At 31.7% G+C, this 16,433-nt stretch overlaps 1 long non-coding RNA gene across 1 annotated transcript; it reads left to right on the top strand.

The window, feature by feature from the left end:
• Window positions 1-1,264: 1,264 nt before the first annotated feature.
• LOC143043356 (uncharacterized) lies at window positions 1,265-7,248 on the top strand. Its single transcript, XR_012968334.1, has 3 exons — window positions 1,265-1,449; window positions 2,061-2,167; window positions 7,141-7,248. It is a non-coding gene; the product is annotated as an uncharacterized LOC143043356 (long non-coding RNA).
• Window positions 7,249-16,433: the final 9,185 nt, after the last annotated feature.

Below are 16,433 nucleotides of genomic sequence, written 5' to 3'. Positions count from 1 at the left end.
GCTTCGTTTGATTTACACTCCATTATATAGATATGCCATATAGAGCTTTGACCTATATTTCGCTTGAAGAAATTTTGGTAAATAAGGTGGGAGGAGCAAGGCATGTCCGGTTTTTAATCGTCGTATATATATATATTTTTTTTTTATCCTTCAGTATATGTTAGTCAAAACACATTTATTGACAAATGTATTTAGTCTGTCTGAACTGCGTGTCTGTCATTTTTGTATCATAAGCTTCAATCTGCAACCCGCAATCATAGTTTATCGTCACTGTTAACATTATTTGTCAAACTTCTTTTTCGACTTACATTTGTCATATTTTTTGTCATTATAAAATGTTCTATTTTTAGAGTAACGTGTACACAAATTAATGTTATTTTGATATATCAAATAAACTCATCTTAGATTCCAGGATTACCATTTTGTACACATGACAATATTTTCTCTTCAAACGATGAATCAATCATTTCTGAGAAACTAAACGCCATGATTAAGTGTTGCCGCATAAACGTCTTGACAAAACGTACCGTCATACTAATTAAAATGCTTAACCTGAAGATTGTGTCATTACTTGTACGATTCAAATTTCAATAAAATGTCATTTAAACGGCATTTCTAGGTGATTACGTCTTTGTTTCGATTATCTTGTACTAATCGCACATTAATGGAGATCAGTAACTAAACCGTGTGAAAAAAATGCATGATGATTATGAATTGTATGGTTAATTTAAGTTAATGAAAAAGGTTAACCGTTAATTGAATAAGAATAACACCAGTGTATCGGTTGATGATAAAGGAAGACATTATCTGGGTTTCATTTTAATTAGGGGTCGAATTTCATGTGTTTAAATGAGGCAAACACTTAAATGTTTAAGGAAGTACATGTATTCATTTCATAGATTGAATATGCTTCTAAAAATTTGACAAAATAATGTTATATCCACAAGAAAAATACCAACCTTGAAATGTCATGATTATTGGTACTCACGAAACAAAACCGGATCTACAGCAATTGTGTTGGTACAAGTTGTACACCTATAGTAGACAAAAACAATTATAAAATCATTTAATCCTATTTTTAATCTAGTTTTATATCTGTTTCAATAACGTAAATATTGATTGTACAGAAACAAAAGATGTCATAGTTATTTTTAAAAACGAAAAAACATCAAGGCAATGATGCAATCATACTATTTAATACTTATATAAAAAATCCGTGCATTATCTGAATGTTTCGACTTCAATCATTATATCGGTTTTGATATTTAATACAGATACACTTGTATGTGAAAATGGTTGGGAGCTTAGAGAAGGTAAATGCTATCGGCGTATTGGAGTTTCATCACAAACTCAAGGAGTACAGTTGTGCAGTGACGTAAATGGTTTGCTTATCATGCCGAAGACTGCAATTGACAATGCAATTGTAATGGAGCTATTACAGCTGTGGGGGTATTATACTATTTTTTCATAGTACAATATAAACAACGTATTTTATTTTCCAAATATAGTTGCCTTACATTTACATATGAAGCCATTACACTTTATTTATAGTGATGTGGAAGCAAATCCCCAAAAGTTTGACTGAGGTATATGATAATATTAAACATTGGTCATTACTATGGTAATAAGGTAGACATAAGGTAGACATTTACTCGTGTAATTAATACTAATACTAATAAATAATCAATTAATTTAAAAGACCAGATGATGCATACCAGTGATGCAGTAGTTGAACGTCTTGGACCACTCGGACACCGATGTCCCTGTATGTTATTCAGAGACCTAGAATATGTATTTATGAAAATAATCGTTCTGTTGAGTTTTTAAGTTGTATGTTCATTTAATTTTATCTGCCTTCTTAATAGTACATCGAATAAATACACAGTTGAGGACAGTACTAAACAGAAACAATATCTTGTAATACAAAAAAAAAAGATCAAAAGATCCACGTATTTGAAAGTATGCAAAACAAAGCGTTTATAATAACTTTTGTATCTATTTTCCTTTCTCAAACACCTTAGGGTACAAATATATGTATTGTGTATTTTTGTCTGATTTAGCTTCAGTCGTATGTGGATTGGTTTGGCAAATAATTACGGGAACAATGAATACATATGGGAAGATGGCACAAAGCTTATCGATACTGGTTATACAAATTGGAGAATAGGTTAGATTGTTTATAACATTAACTATAATTGTTTCATATCGGTTAAGAATAAGCTTCTCTTATTGGTTAACAAGGGCCCACATGATGTTCTTTATTTCTCAGTTATAATTTCTATCGGTCTTTAACAGAAAAAAAACGGACCTGTAGATGACCGGTGGGGTGTGGTTTCTCTGTTCGAGAGATGTCCCTTTAATAAAACATTTTTGCGTTTTCAATTTCAAATTCAAGTTGTTGAATTGATTACAATATTTTTTCGTTAATTATGAAATAAAAGAAAACTTTATTTTGTTTTCGTGTAGTAAAAAGTGCACTTGAATGATGGCAGTGACTTTTAGCTATCACCATGACTGGTTTTCGTTCTCTCCTATAGACATCGTACAATAACTCGACGTTGCTTTGAACAACTTGAATTGATGAGAATTTTTAAAAACATGCTTCTTCAATGAAATAAACATGAAATATTGAAAAAAAACTTGCCATTATCGTGATACATGGACTACCCGTTGGACAGTGGTATTGACTGCGACATTGTCTTGACAGTTTCTATTCTAAAACATACGACATTCCATAGTTTGTGTCATCTGGATTTTCGCAAACTTTTGCTGGAGCAAAGAAACCATTGAACTAATTTGAAGTCATCTTCTTGACATTTTGCAGACGTCATTATGATATAATTAGTGACCGTCAGGAAATATAAATATATTCAAAAAATAAGTTCCAAATGAAAGTCACTTTATTGGCTTCTTTTTCCACAATTATAATATACACCTGGAAAAAAGTATTGCAACACCAAATATAAAATGAAATAAAAAACTTAAATTTATTTTTTTTTTTTTATTTTCATTTTTATTTATCTGACAGAGTACACCTTATACCTACTTATTGACCTTAAATTAATTGTTTTTCGCCCATTCATCTCCCCACGAGCTGTCCGTGCGTGGCCGTCACTGAAAACTTTCAAAAGTCAAGTTGACGGTACAGGTCAAAATGTATGCTGTATCATTGTGTAATGTGTTTTCGTACTAATAACAATTTTCACTGCTTACGGTTTTCACTGTTGAGTTTTCATTCAGGTGATTACTCAAATGTAAAAAGCATGTCCTGTAGATTGATTTTAGTTATCTAGTTTTTTTGTCAAGGCTTACTACGATTTTTGACTGTTTCAGATTACTTTGCGATTATAATATGTAAAAAAACGGCGTCATATGTTTTCGTATGAAAAAAAAATGGAAAAGTACACGGACAGGAAATGACCATAAAATCCGGAAATCAATATTTTCTAAAGTCGTGGTTCTGGTGATCGCTTGAATCATAAAAAAGTTATTTGATATTTTTCAGAACTGAAAATTACTTGTAAATAGTTTGAGGTTGGTGTTTCATGTGCTGAAATTGTTAGATTTTGATTAATTTCAGATTGGCACCTGGTTTGTACAAAATACATTATTTTTTTCTAAAATAAAATGCAGTTTTTAAAATTTATGATTAAATATAAAAGTTGAGACTGTTTTCATCTTCACATATCAAAGATGTATACAAAAGATTGTGAATAAAATATTGAATAATTAGATTTTGAACAAGCATTTTATATAAGAACCCTGGTAATTAAAACGGTCAAAAAAATACATGACAGTCACATGTCTTGAAGATCGGGTGTCTAATAGGCAAAAAAACATATCTGGACTTTATTTTAACCCTTCAGAATTTTTTTTCATAACTATTTTAGTGATGCATATTTTTGACATAAAATAAAAATTGGCTAAATAGGTCAGTTTTTATTAAATTTGTGCTAACGTCTTTAAAAACCAATGTTGAATATGTTTTAAATTTTTCAAGTTGTAGTGGTGTTGTTCTAAATATAGAAACCGTAAAACACACCACAACGTACGCGTATGCAGTCGAAACTGACAAAATATGGGTGATACGAAAACATATGACACGACGATATGTTTGTGAAAAACGTATCAGCAGTTGATGCAATGGTCCACCTAAACTTTCTACTGATGTTAGATGGCAAATTATTGGCATGCGAGAAGCTGGAACGTCGATAGGGCAGATTGCCTGACGCGTGGGCCCTCACCATCAACCATTAGCAGAATTGTAAGTAAACATCAAAATACCAATTCTGTTAAGAACCTTCCCAGATCTGGCAGACCTTAAGTAACTTCCGACCGTGAAAACAGAGTTCTTAACCGAGTTTTTCGAAGAAACCCCTTCACTTACAGTACAGTATTGAAAAGACAGTGGTTTTCACATCGTGCACTCTCCTAAAGAACTTTGAGAAATTGACTCAAAAGGGCAGAATACCGTTCCCGAAGGCCAATGAAAAGGCCATGGTTAACGCCTAGACACAAAGCTGAACAATTACGGTGGTGTCGAGCTCGTTGTCGCTGAAATTTAGTATCTTGGAGAAGGCTGCATTGGTTCGACGAAAGCAGATTTTTGTTGCATGTCACGGATTGTCCAGTTCGTGTTTGGCGGCAGTCAAATACCGCATATGCCGAAAGGAACATTGTTGAGACAGTCGCTTTCGGTGGTGGCTCCGTTATGGTGTGGGGATATGTGTCTTATGACTGCAAGTTAGACATGAAAACTGTAAGTGGTAACCTGAATGGGCAAAGATACCAGCAGGAAATACTTGAGGCAAGCATAGTGCTGTATTTTACAATCACCCGTTGAGGACAAGCCCATTTTCATGGACGATAATGTACGATCGCATCGATCGCGGGCTGTAACAGCGTATCTTCACGACGAGTCAGTGGCGACATTGCCCTGGCCAACATATAGCCCCGATTTAAACCCCATAGAGGACATTTGTGACATCATCGATCGAAAAGTGCGATAAATGACACTTCCTGTGCAAATTCTTGCAGAATTGCACAATACACTGCACCATGAATGGCAACAGTTAACACAACAACAAATACGACGGTTATGTGGTTGTATGAGAATGCGGCTGGAAGCAGTGATCCATGGAGCAAAATATTGAAATTTCCGGTTTAAAATGGACCAAAATGGGTGTCTTTGACATCAACTCGAAGATGTCAGATGGAATAGGAATAGTGTAGACCAATAGTTGTAAACAGTGCATTTGTGCTAAAAAAAAATGATGTCCTTTTAAAAAGAAAATTTTGTGTAAGGACCGCTTTTGGCCTCAACTTTCAGGTTCATTTGACGAAATATGTTGACCACTTTTAAACACATGTGTCTATTTTATTTGATTCAATTAATTTATGTGAAAGATTTTAACTAATTTAGTCATTAAAAACGCTCCGATTCAATCTCAAATATGAAAAATCTACCAAATATGCTGAAAAATGTCACTTTTAAGATGTTTTTTGTCAAAAATGAAAGTGGCCGCATCCGTGTTCATCCTCAACCTTTATATATATTATGTATCATCATCAAATACAACTTATATTTAAATATTTTGGATGAACACGAATGCGGCCACTTTCGTTTTACACGCAAACCGTCTGAAATTTAACCAAAATGCTAGAATTGTGAAGATTTCAGTAATTTAGCATGACTTAATGGTACTAGTACTCGATATATGTACATCATTTTGTCAAAAACAGCCCATATTTATGTAGCAGAAGCATTCGACTGTCCAATAAATAACTAAAAGTATACATTTTAACAATTTTGTAAAACTGCTATATTTTGGGGCCAAAAAGGGGTCTTACTGGACCTACTCCTTTGAATTTTTCAGTGTTTAACCTGTCTAACAGCTTTAAAAAGACCCAATTCACCCGAAAACTATGAATATTTAACCATATTTTAGAGAAAAACATATGGTACTCGTAAGGTTTGAAATTTGTCTAATGGAATAAATCAGGTGTTGCAATACTTTTTTCCAGGTGTATAGAAAAATACAACTTATTACTGTATCTAACGTCAAAGATCAAGTCCCTACTAGTTTTTAATTCTTATTACCATTCCCGAATACGTTATATTCTCTGAGTTGTTTTTGGTTGGTGCTTTACAGTCGATATGTTCATGTGTGGTGATTAGAAGGTGGTTGTTTGTATTTTTATGTTGGTTTCCATTTATGTCATGGTAATGGGTTTTTTTTGGTTCGACATATGGTTTTAGTTGTCATTTCAAAATCCTTTGCATTTTTTTCATCATTTAGATTGTTGTAACATATGATTCTAAAGTTAAAAATATGAATATTAGGAGTACGCCGATATCATTACAATTGATCAATTTTTGTTATTTTAAAAATATATGTATATACAGTGTACAAGTTATCATTTTGTAAATTTATAATTTGTTATTAATTATTCATAATTTGTATTTTGTGTTTTGACTTTGTACAAATTGTTATTTGTTAAAAACGTGCTTGTACAGATTACAATTTGTAATAAAGTTGACAAACATTCACTTAAGGGGGTACAGAACACCTAAGGGACTGAAATCTTAAACAATAGCTTATCGTTTTAATCAAATACTATATATTATTTAATAGAAATCAAGCTTTTCAACGATCAAAATAAGTGTTTGTCAATTTGCTAACCAAATTGTTCCTACAATTTTTTTATTTTTGCAAACAGATCAAAGTTGATATTTTGTGAAAACTTTATGAAAATTAAACGAGCCAAATCTATTTTAGTCAAAGTGTTGGGTACTCCCTTGAAACTTTGACAATATTAGACAAATACAAAGGCCGTTATTTCTTTTATATACAATTATCATATATCCTTTGTACAAATTATAAATGAATTTGAGTCTAGTTTTGTACAAATTACAATTTGTACAAATATGTATTGGACAAATTACAATTTGTGCAAAATTTACCCACGAATTACAACTTGCATACAACATCTACAGTTATGCTCATCTGTCCTATTCAAATATGATTGACTGTACTATGTAGCAAGCTATTACAATAAATACAACCAAAAAGAGGCTACTCATAATTTAAAAAAAAACAGAGCTTTTGCTTGCATGACTGATTTTCTTTCAAATAACAGGAGAACCAAATGGTGCTGAACCAATGTGTGTCGAATTTTACCAAGCAGGATGGAATGATAACCCGTGTAATAGATTTTTTACAGTTGTTTGTCAGAGAGACGCCGGTAAGTCAACAATGAGAAGGGTATTTGATATATCATTAATATCACAATAAACGAACGATGGAGGCGATTCATACAAAATACGTAAGACATCAAGATGCAATTTTAATATGCCTGCTTCAAGGGTCCTGCAAATTAACAATTATAACATTCATCCTGCATACGGTGTATATATATCGTTTAAGGTAGATTCATGGTATACCGCCATCTTGGATTGAACAATCACAGTAAAAAATCGGTCTAGTTATTTGCCTAAATCTGCAAATTTTGAGACAGATTTGCAATTTGATGGTTAGACTGTTTAATAATATAAAGAAAACTTGGCAATTTATTGTATAATTCAAAATAATTAAACAAATATCATTTTATTTTGCTTTTTGAATCATTTTTTTCAAATGAGCCATTTAAGGGAAGATAACTCTTTTAGTAAAAAAATTATACTGGACAGATAGGGATTTTTTTTCTTTTTACTTGTAGCAAGAAAACAAGTTCGGTGACACCATTTTTTCTTTTTATTTTCTTAAAACATATTACAAAACCTATCTTTTCACAATTTATTTCAAAATTCTATCTCATAGATTATTTTTTATGCACACAATTGTGTTTTTCCATTAACAATCTAACCAAATTTAGGCAATTTTCAACGACTCATAGCTTGAAAAATAGCACGGTGACCCCTACTTCTTATTATATTTTTGAAAAGAGCATATAAAAATCTTCATTCTGGCTAAGTATGAGAAAATTCTGTCTCAAAAAAGATTTACTTATGATCTACCTTAATCCACCATTTTCCACATTTGTAAATGCCTGTACCAAGTCAGGAATATGACAGTTGTTAACCAGGGACTTTCCGTTTTGAATTTTTCTCGGAGTACAGTATTTTTAGATTTTTACTTTTTTCATGACCAGCCTGTAATTACTATGGATGTTTATGAAGAAAAACTAAAAAAAGGAATTCTACAAAAAAAAAAAAAATCCTATTGTTTTGAATAAATTCGTCCTATTTCCTTGTGTGTATATAATCATTACTGTGACGTGATTTTATAGGTTGATGAATGCGTTTCATTGATTCGCTAAATTTATAAACAAAAGGTGATACATAGCTTGACCTACTATCTACTGTTCTAGAGTTATGTTAATCTATACAAATATATTTTTTTTTCATATGGTTGCTGTCTTGTCCATTCGTTTTTTATGCGTTTTGTTATTTGATTTTGCCATGTGATTATGGACTTTCCCAATTGATCTTCCTCTAAGTTCAGTATTTTGTGATTTTACTTTTTATTGACATTTACCCAACCGGGCTTTTAAATCATGTCTGAAATGATAGGAAAAGTAATATAACATCTATGTCCGTCTAAAAACCCACCTGCAACTATAAGCTGACTTCTATTTTAATTTGAAATAATGCACTTGACTCTTTTCTTAACAAGGCAATTTCCAATTTTGTTTTCCCGTAACTCCAGTTAATTCATTTCATATGTCTTGTAATGCAAAGTATCGATACAATTCTACATTGTGGTAAACCAAATGGAAAAGACGATGATGACTTGCAAGAGTAATGTTGACAATATCGGTCTGCATATAAGTCATTTCGTAATATTTATGTGAACAAAAAATCTATAGAATGTTTTCAGATATTGATGATTGTGTTTCGCGCCCATGTCAAAATGGGGGCACTTGCATAGATCGATTCGATGGATTTAACTGTTCTTGTACATCTGAATACGATGGAATTTTTTGCGAGAAAGGTGAGATTAAAAGTGACGATATTGTACTATGTAAAAGGTTTGTGTACACTCTGTAGTGTATAACATGTTTTTAGAATCTGTTTTTATGCATAATTGTTTCACTCAACAACAAAAAAAGATAATGGATAAAATTGTAGGTCAATTGTCCCGCAGGGCCATGCGAGTTTTTCTCATCATTTGGCCTCCATCGTCCGTCATCATTACTTGTAATTATTACAAAAAATGTTCTTCTTCTAATATACTGTTCCAAATTTTACAAAACTGTGCCACATTCATTATGCGGAAATCTAGTTTTGATAATGTGTCCGATGACCCTGCCTGCTAACAAAGATCATGGGTCAGCCATTTGTCGTCCCCTTACGACATACTATCATTGTTTTCAAGACCATACTCGCAAATGGTGTCAAGGGATAGCCGAAAATTCTCCTCGGTACGGTGATCGGTTGAGGAGCTTTTGTGTTTGTGCTTGTGTTTGTGGTTCCAGGCTCTAACCACTACACCATGGCTCTCCTTATAGAAGTTATTGCCCTTAAATGACGAATTGGACTTTCTTTTAATTTTTTCCCCAATTATCTTGGAAATTATAAAAAAAAAGAGAGAAACTTTTCATAGCAAAAAGGTTCAGCAAGATAAGTTCTACAAATTAGTGAACATTTTTAAAATCTCTTGATGACCTCTTATTTAATTTATTGCCCTTTAATAAATATTTTTACCAATCTTTGTGTTGTGTTTTTTTTTTGTTATTCCTGCAAGTTTGCCTTATATCTGAAAAACTATAATAGATAAATAGCAACTTAAATAAGCCAAAATTATCAGCTTGACATGATCTACACATAATTTAATAATTCACTTTGTCGAATGACCACTTATTGGAGTGGTTCTCTTTATGTCTTAAATAACGAGTTTTTATTTTTTTATTTTTAGCGTTGTTACCTACTATCTCAAAAAATATATTAGACAGATAGAAACTTAAATAAGTAGAATTTATCTGAAAGACTAAACCAATCAATAGAATAATCCTGTCATGAATTATATTTAAGTCCACAAAGAGGGGGAGTAGCCATGGTCGAAGATGTACATATACCTAAGTCAGTGACACAGGCTGTTTAGAGCCTCTAGTTTTATTCATGTAATCAGAGGGTATATACGAGCAAACTTGTGCACCTAAAAAACTTTGAGACATAGCTGGACTAGGATATAGAAAAAACTAAATATATTCACAAATATAACTTATATGTGTGTGTGTGTTTGGGGGTATAACGGAACCTTACAATTAAACTCTATACTTCAAGCCAACGTAAGGACTTGAAAACCGCTGTCATATTCTAGACTCCTTACAGAAACATCCACTTGAAAAGAGTATCATGTATTGTTTGTGGAAGAACATAAATAGATATTAAGATTCCTTTGTGTTTAAGATTACTGAAGGTTAAACAATTTTCAAACAGTTACATTAATTAGACATGGCCCTTTTTGTTAAAGTTGGTATTACCGATATCAGTTCCTTCTGTATTGTACATGGGAATTTATAGACCACTTTCGAGTTTGTCCTTCACTGGGGAAAAATTATCAATTATGCACGCCTTTATGACATCATTTATCAGATAGATGAGATCTCATGTATCCCTGCTTTTTCAACATTAACCTAGCGTCTTAGTGATCTTCATTGTGCAGGATAAACTAGAAGTATCGTATTTTCTGTGGGCACTTAATCACAATTATGTAACGTCAACAGTGCTGATTGTCAATTATACGAATTCAATTTGCCGACGAATTCTACCAATATAGCATCATAATTTTCCAAGCAATCACTTAACATGGGAACGGAAGCGACGATGCCCCTAAACACACGAGTGCATTGTGATGTTCACTTAAACCAAAGTGTTTGACGGAATTGCATCGAACTCGAAAGTTGTCTATTCACATCAACTATTACAGGCGGGTATTATTCTAAGCCCCATACATGTACATCCTCCTCCCCTCTGTGATGAGCTTTGATTTGGCGCTCTTTGAGTTACAACTAAATGCACATAAAAAGTACGAAAGTTAAATAGCAAAACTACCGAATATATAACTTAATTATAACACAAATACATCAATCATAAATTATGAATAATTGAAAAGGTACAAGTCTTAAAACTTGAATTTAAGAGACGGAAAAGGAAAGCTTTAAATATAGATTACTTGAGCTGAATTTGGCAAAACTTTTAGGAATTTTGGTCCTCAATGATTTTCAACTTCGTACTTTATTTGACCTCTTTAACTTTTTTGGATTCGAGCGTGACTAATGAGTCTTTTGTAGACGAAACACGCGTCTGGCGTATATACAAATTTAGTCCTGGTATCTATGATAAGTTCGTTTCAGTAATACAACTGATAAACAGGTATTTATTTGAACAAATCAAAATATGGTCAAAATAAAAGGGTGTCCAGTAAAACGTTAGTAATTCTTTTGCATGATTCAAAAGGAAAAAAAAGAGAAAAGTAAAAAGAGTTCCATTTGAAAAATTTAGAATAAATTATATTTTTATCTAGCATGACACTTCGATTTATTACAGAGGTTCTTTCAAGAGATACAGAGATCCAAGTCAATGAAAACGAAAGCGTGTTATTGATTTGTGTCATACATCATATGAATACGACATCTACATTGTTCTGGACAAGATCAGTTGATAATACCAGTGTTATGGTGTCTGAATATGCAGAAGGAGGAGACCGTCTGTCACCCAATCTATTTTTTGCCAACATCAAATGGACAGATGAAGGAATTTATACATGCCATGTGCAGAAGATTGACGGAAGGATTGAAACCGATGACGTCCATGTTAGGTTAAACACATGTATGTAGTTAAGAATGTTAATTATGATTCGAATTAGTTTTTAATAAACAAAAAAAACAAAAAATATTCCACACAAAATATACTTTCGATAAATATTGTAACAGAAACTAACAAACATCAAACTAATGATTGTACGAGATTGGGGACTTTCAAAATCATTTAAAGAATAAAAAGCAAGAGAAAGCGTTTACGGCACATGCTTTTGTGCACCACATCCCATGAATAGAGATAGTGGAAAAGGGAGGAGTATTGGGGTGGACGAAAGCATGTGCCGTATGTGCTTGTCTAAAGCGAGAAGCCTGTTTTCGTTTGTTGTCGTATTTCATATTTGATTGTTTGTTCGCTTTGTTTAAAATGTGTTTTTCAACAATGATCTATGCTATATGGACTTTTTTATCCACCTATATAAATATGCTTAACAAGTGTCACGTTCTTATTCAAAAGATGCATAGGATAATAAACAGATATATCATAGCGGACGGACAACAGTAAACCATTGCACATTTCGTACGTTCTTGCGTCGAAATTAAAAATTCAATATGCATATTGATTTGATATTGGTTTATCGGGACAAATAAAAACAACAAATATAAACTGCATGCCTTGGTAGCGGATTTCTTTGATTACCTTCATCAGAAACGCTCTGTAAGTGAAATCCAAGTATAATATATCTATCACTTATTGTCTTTAATGGACATGATGACATAAAATGTTGAACGTTTATAAAACAATAGAACCATAGGCATTTGGTTTTATTGTTTTTATTATTCAATGTGAATCGTTCATCTATAGGAATAACGTGTCATCCACACTCAATGTTATTGCATAAATGTAATAGGTTTAGTATATTTAAAGATATTGGTTTGTTTAAAAATTATAATGTACAATTATCTCAGTTTGTAGACATTTTTATCCAGGACATAACATGCATACATTATATTTATATATATATATATATAATTTATTTTACTAAAAATTGGGTTACACTAAAGACCTTTAACATGTTTAATGCGGATCTCAACAAATAACAATTAATAAAATTTGAAATTTAAAAAGGAATCTTATTTTGAATAAACCAAGTTGTATATCTTGAAGTCTAGTCAGGTCTTTTCAGGTCCACTTTCAGGTCTTTAGTGTAAAGTGTAACCACTAAATACAGAAGTTTCATTGTATATAGAAGTTAGACTTGAAATGACGTGGATCGTAGACGCCGATTGTGTGCACCATATTACGGTTGCTATATGCATATATATAATTGAAATCAAAATGACAATATAGCAATATGCTGGTTCAGATTACAAAATTGTGAATATGGTCAATGACTTTTCAAACAATTGTGTTACACGTTTAAAATTTGTTTTAAAATTGGTTGGTTATTTTGGAGATCATTTTTCTACCATGGTAACATTGATTTTAATTGAAGCATTGTGATAAAACCATTGCTAGAAAAGATATTTCAACTTCATGTAAAATCAGAAACAACTTAAATAAAGGCAACAGTAGTATAACGCTGTTGAAAATTCATCAATCGCTTGAGAAAAAAAAACAAATCCGGGTTACAAATTAAAACTGATACTATCACTGTACTGTAAAGTGAAGTTCCTTTAGAACACATGATATATGATATAATACTGATTTACTTTCAGCAACTGCGATGTTTCCATGCCAGTGTGCATACAGAAGAAAGCTAGAATATTGGGCTTCAAAAATTGCTCCAAATAAAACACTAAATGAATTGTTAAAAGACTTACAACCAGTTATTCAGAAAATCAAAGTAGATCTATTGGTTGAGAAAAGCAAGTTATCGTTGGAAAAAGGCAAACATATATCAACTGTAGACAATCGTAAATCCTCACAGACAATTGGGGTGGTTGGTGCCGCTCTGATTATTATAGTTTTAGGACTAATTCTTGCAATTGATTTTTCGACTCTGTTGTACCATTTTAAAAAAGGATGTTCCCCGAAAATATAATTATATTAAATGATAGAACAAATGTTATACAATATTGCATTGCAAGATGTGAAATTACTCGTTGCATTATTATTGATTAGCTTAGTGGCATGATTTATAAACAAACCTCGAAAATATCTTTCACTTTTTCTTAAAAAATAATACATGTTTGGTACACTATAAAGTAAATTTATTAAATAATCAAAAACCTTTTGCTTCTGATCTTAGATTATTTTTTTTGTGTTTTTCCTATTTCTTATTTAATTTAAAATAGGAAATTGTGCATTTGTTATTATGTGTTTTACGTACTTGGTCTACATACTAAAAGGCAGACTGTTTTGTTTCGATCACCAAATCATTTTGTTTTGATATAATGTAGAATAAAACAAAAGAATCAATTATTGTCTTGAAACTAGGGTAAATTTTAAGTATCATTAACATTGAAATCTAAACAAAATCGAAGACAGTCAAAATCAACAAACTATTTGTATTTGATTAAATAGGATAGATTGTATGTTTTTCATTGATAATCATATTTATTTATTTAATGCATTCAAGTGAATGATCTGAACAAAAAGAGTAAATAACATTTAATGAACTTGAACAGTTAAAGGTGGTGATCAATATACAATAATGGGTCGAAAAGGTGAATATCTAAAATTGTCAACACGAGAATGGCATTTCAACGAGTGCTTATTAAAATAACTGTTAAGAGTTGGTAATTTAGGATATTTATGAGGGGGGATAGGACCTTTATCGGGACTCCGGGATCGGGTGTTTTTAAGCTCGGGATTTCGGGATTTACCCCTTCGGGATCCGGGAATTCTTTTTTTCGAATTTCGGGATCCGGGATTTTTATTTATTTAAATTCGGGACCTCGGGATTTCGTGTTTTTAAGCCCGGGATTTCGGGATCATGACCCCTCCTATCCCCCCTCATTTATCGCTTCTATGGAGCCCCAATTGTTTTATAATACCGAACGAACAGTGGAAGGGTCATTTTAATCATTGTGAAATAGTTACATTGCTATACACTTTACATGCTTTAGTAACAAACACAAGTCAGAAGTTGACGTTTGAAAATACATGTATGGCTTACAATTTCTCGTATGCACAACACAGGTAAAATATTTTTATAAAATATTGATGGCCCTAAAAAGGACTGTTTACAAGAGACATCATCGGCACTAGATTTCACAGCCACATTTCTTCGTCTCTGGAAGAACTTTCTGTAACGTGCACGTTGCCTTTTTGATTTTTACGTTTGTGACGTCATTTCATGGGACATAACTCGTTTGAAATTAAGAAACTAAAAAAGTTATTCGTCGGTGAATAATAGGGTAATTCAACGCTGGTTTACATTTTCAGGGTTATTCGTCCTTCCTTGGAATTCAATGAAAATAAACTGAGTTATTCCATGTCACGTGAAAAGATGTTACCCAATAGAATCGTTTGAAATACATGTAAGGTATTAATTACTATTGTCAATATTTTATTAGTTATGTCTATTTGTTTATTTAATATGTCACAGTACAATAATATATACTTGAGAAGAATATAGTATATGACTGATTTGTACTAGTATTCAATTATAGATAAAGTAATTCGTAGAACTAGCTATTCAACATGATAACTGAAATTTATCTACATGTAAGATAATGTGAGCAGTACTAAGAGCTCACAATAGTAAAATTTAAAACAACCGGATAATATTTTTTTTAAATGTGATAATATAGTTTTGCATTTCGAACAAAAACACGCATACAATACATTATGCGTCACATGGTCTTAAAGTGGCTTCAATTTCTTTTCAAGTTTGCGCTTTAGACTTAATTGAGAGATATAATATTAAACATTAACATCGATTTAAAATAATTAAACAAATATTGATCATATCACTTCGTATTAGAACCAAAATAATTTTTATATGTTTAATTGGTTTATATTTTAATGTGGCAGTAATTACGTACACTTCTCACTCAAGCTGTTTGACCTAATTAATTTAGTACTTGAATTTCGTTATGTTTATTTTTTAAAGATGAGTGCTATTATTTCGTATTATAATTTTGTCATAGCAATATGATTTGTTCGAAAATGAAATGAGACAACTCTATTAAAGAACAATGATTAGAATAAGATATTAAATGTATAAAATAGATTTGCATTTAAAGACTTTTATGAGATATTTTAGAAGCGTGGAATACAGATCAATAAAACTTAAGGAACAAATCTTTCTTTGTATTCCCAAATTATACGATCATAAAAACTAAACTTTAATATAATTATATAAGGTCATTACAAAATGAAAACAACACGTTAAATTGTTGTATGCATCAGAGGCGCATTTCTATATTTACATTCAGTAGAAACGCCCCGAGCAGAATATCTGAAAGTTGGGGATGAATTAGAACCAAAACAATTGCACAAATGTATGAAAACAAAACAGATTAAAAAAGACCAAAATCTGTCTACGATTACTTTAGCCTTAGAGAGGTTTAAACCTGAGTATCCTTACAATTTCAAAATGTATAATTAAAAAATTATTCATGGGAGCTTGACTATATCGTGATTTTACCACGGGTTGGTCCGTGTAAAATCACGATATATTCAAGCCCCGATGAATTATTTCTTAATTATACATTTTTGAAAT

The sequence above is a fragment of the Mytilus galloprovincialis genome, chromosome 8, assembly GCF_965363235.1.
Source record: "Mytilus galloprovincialis chromosome 8, xbMytGall1.hap1.1, whole genome shotgun sequence".
Classification (NCBI taxonomy): domain Eukaryota; kingdom Metazoa; phylum Mollusca; class Bivalvia; order Mytilida; family Mytilidae; genus Mytilus; species Mytilus galloprovincialis.
This window is presented reverse-complemented; position numbering and strand designations above follow the sequence as displayed.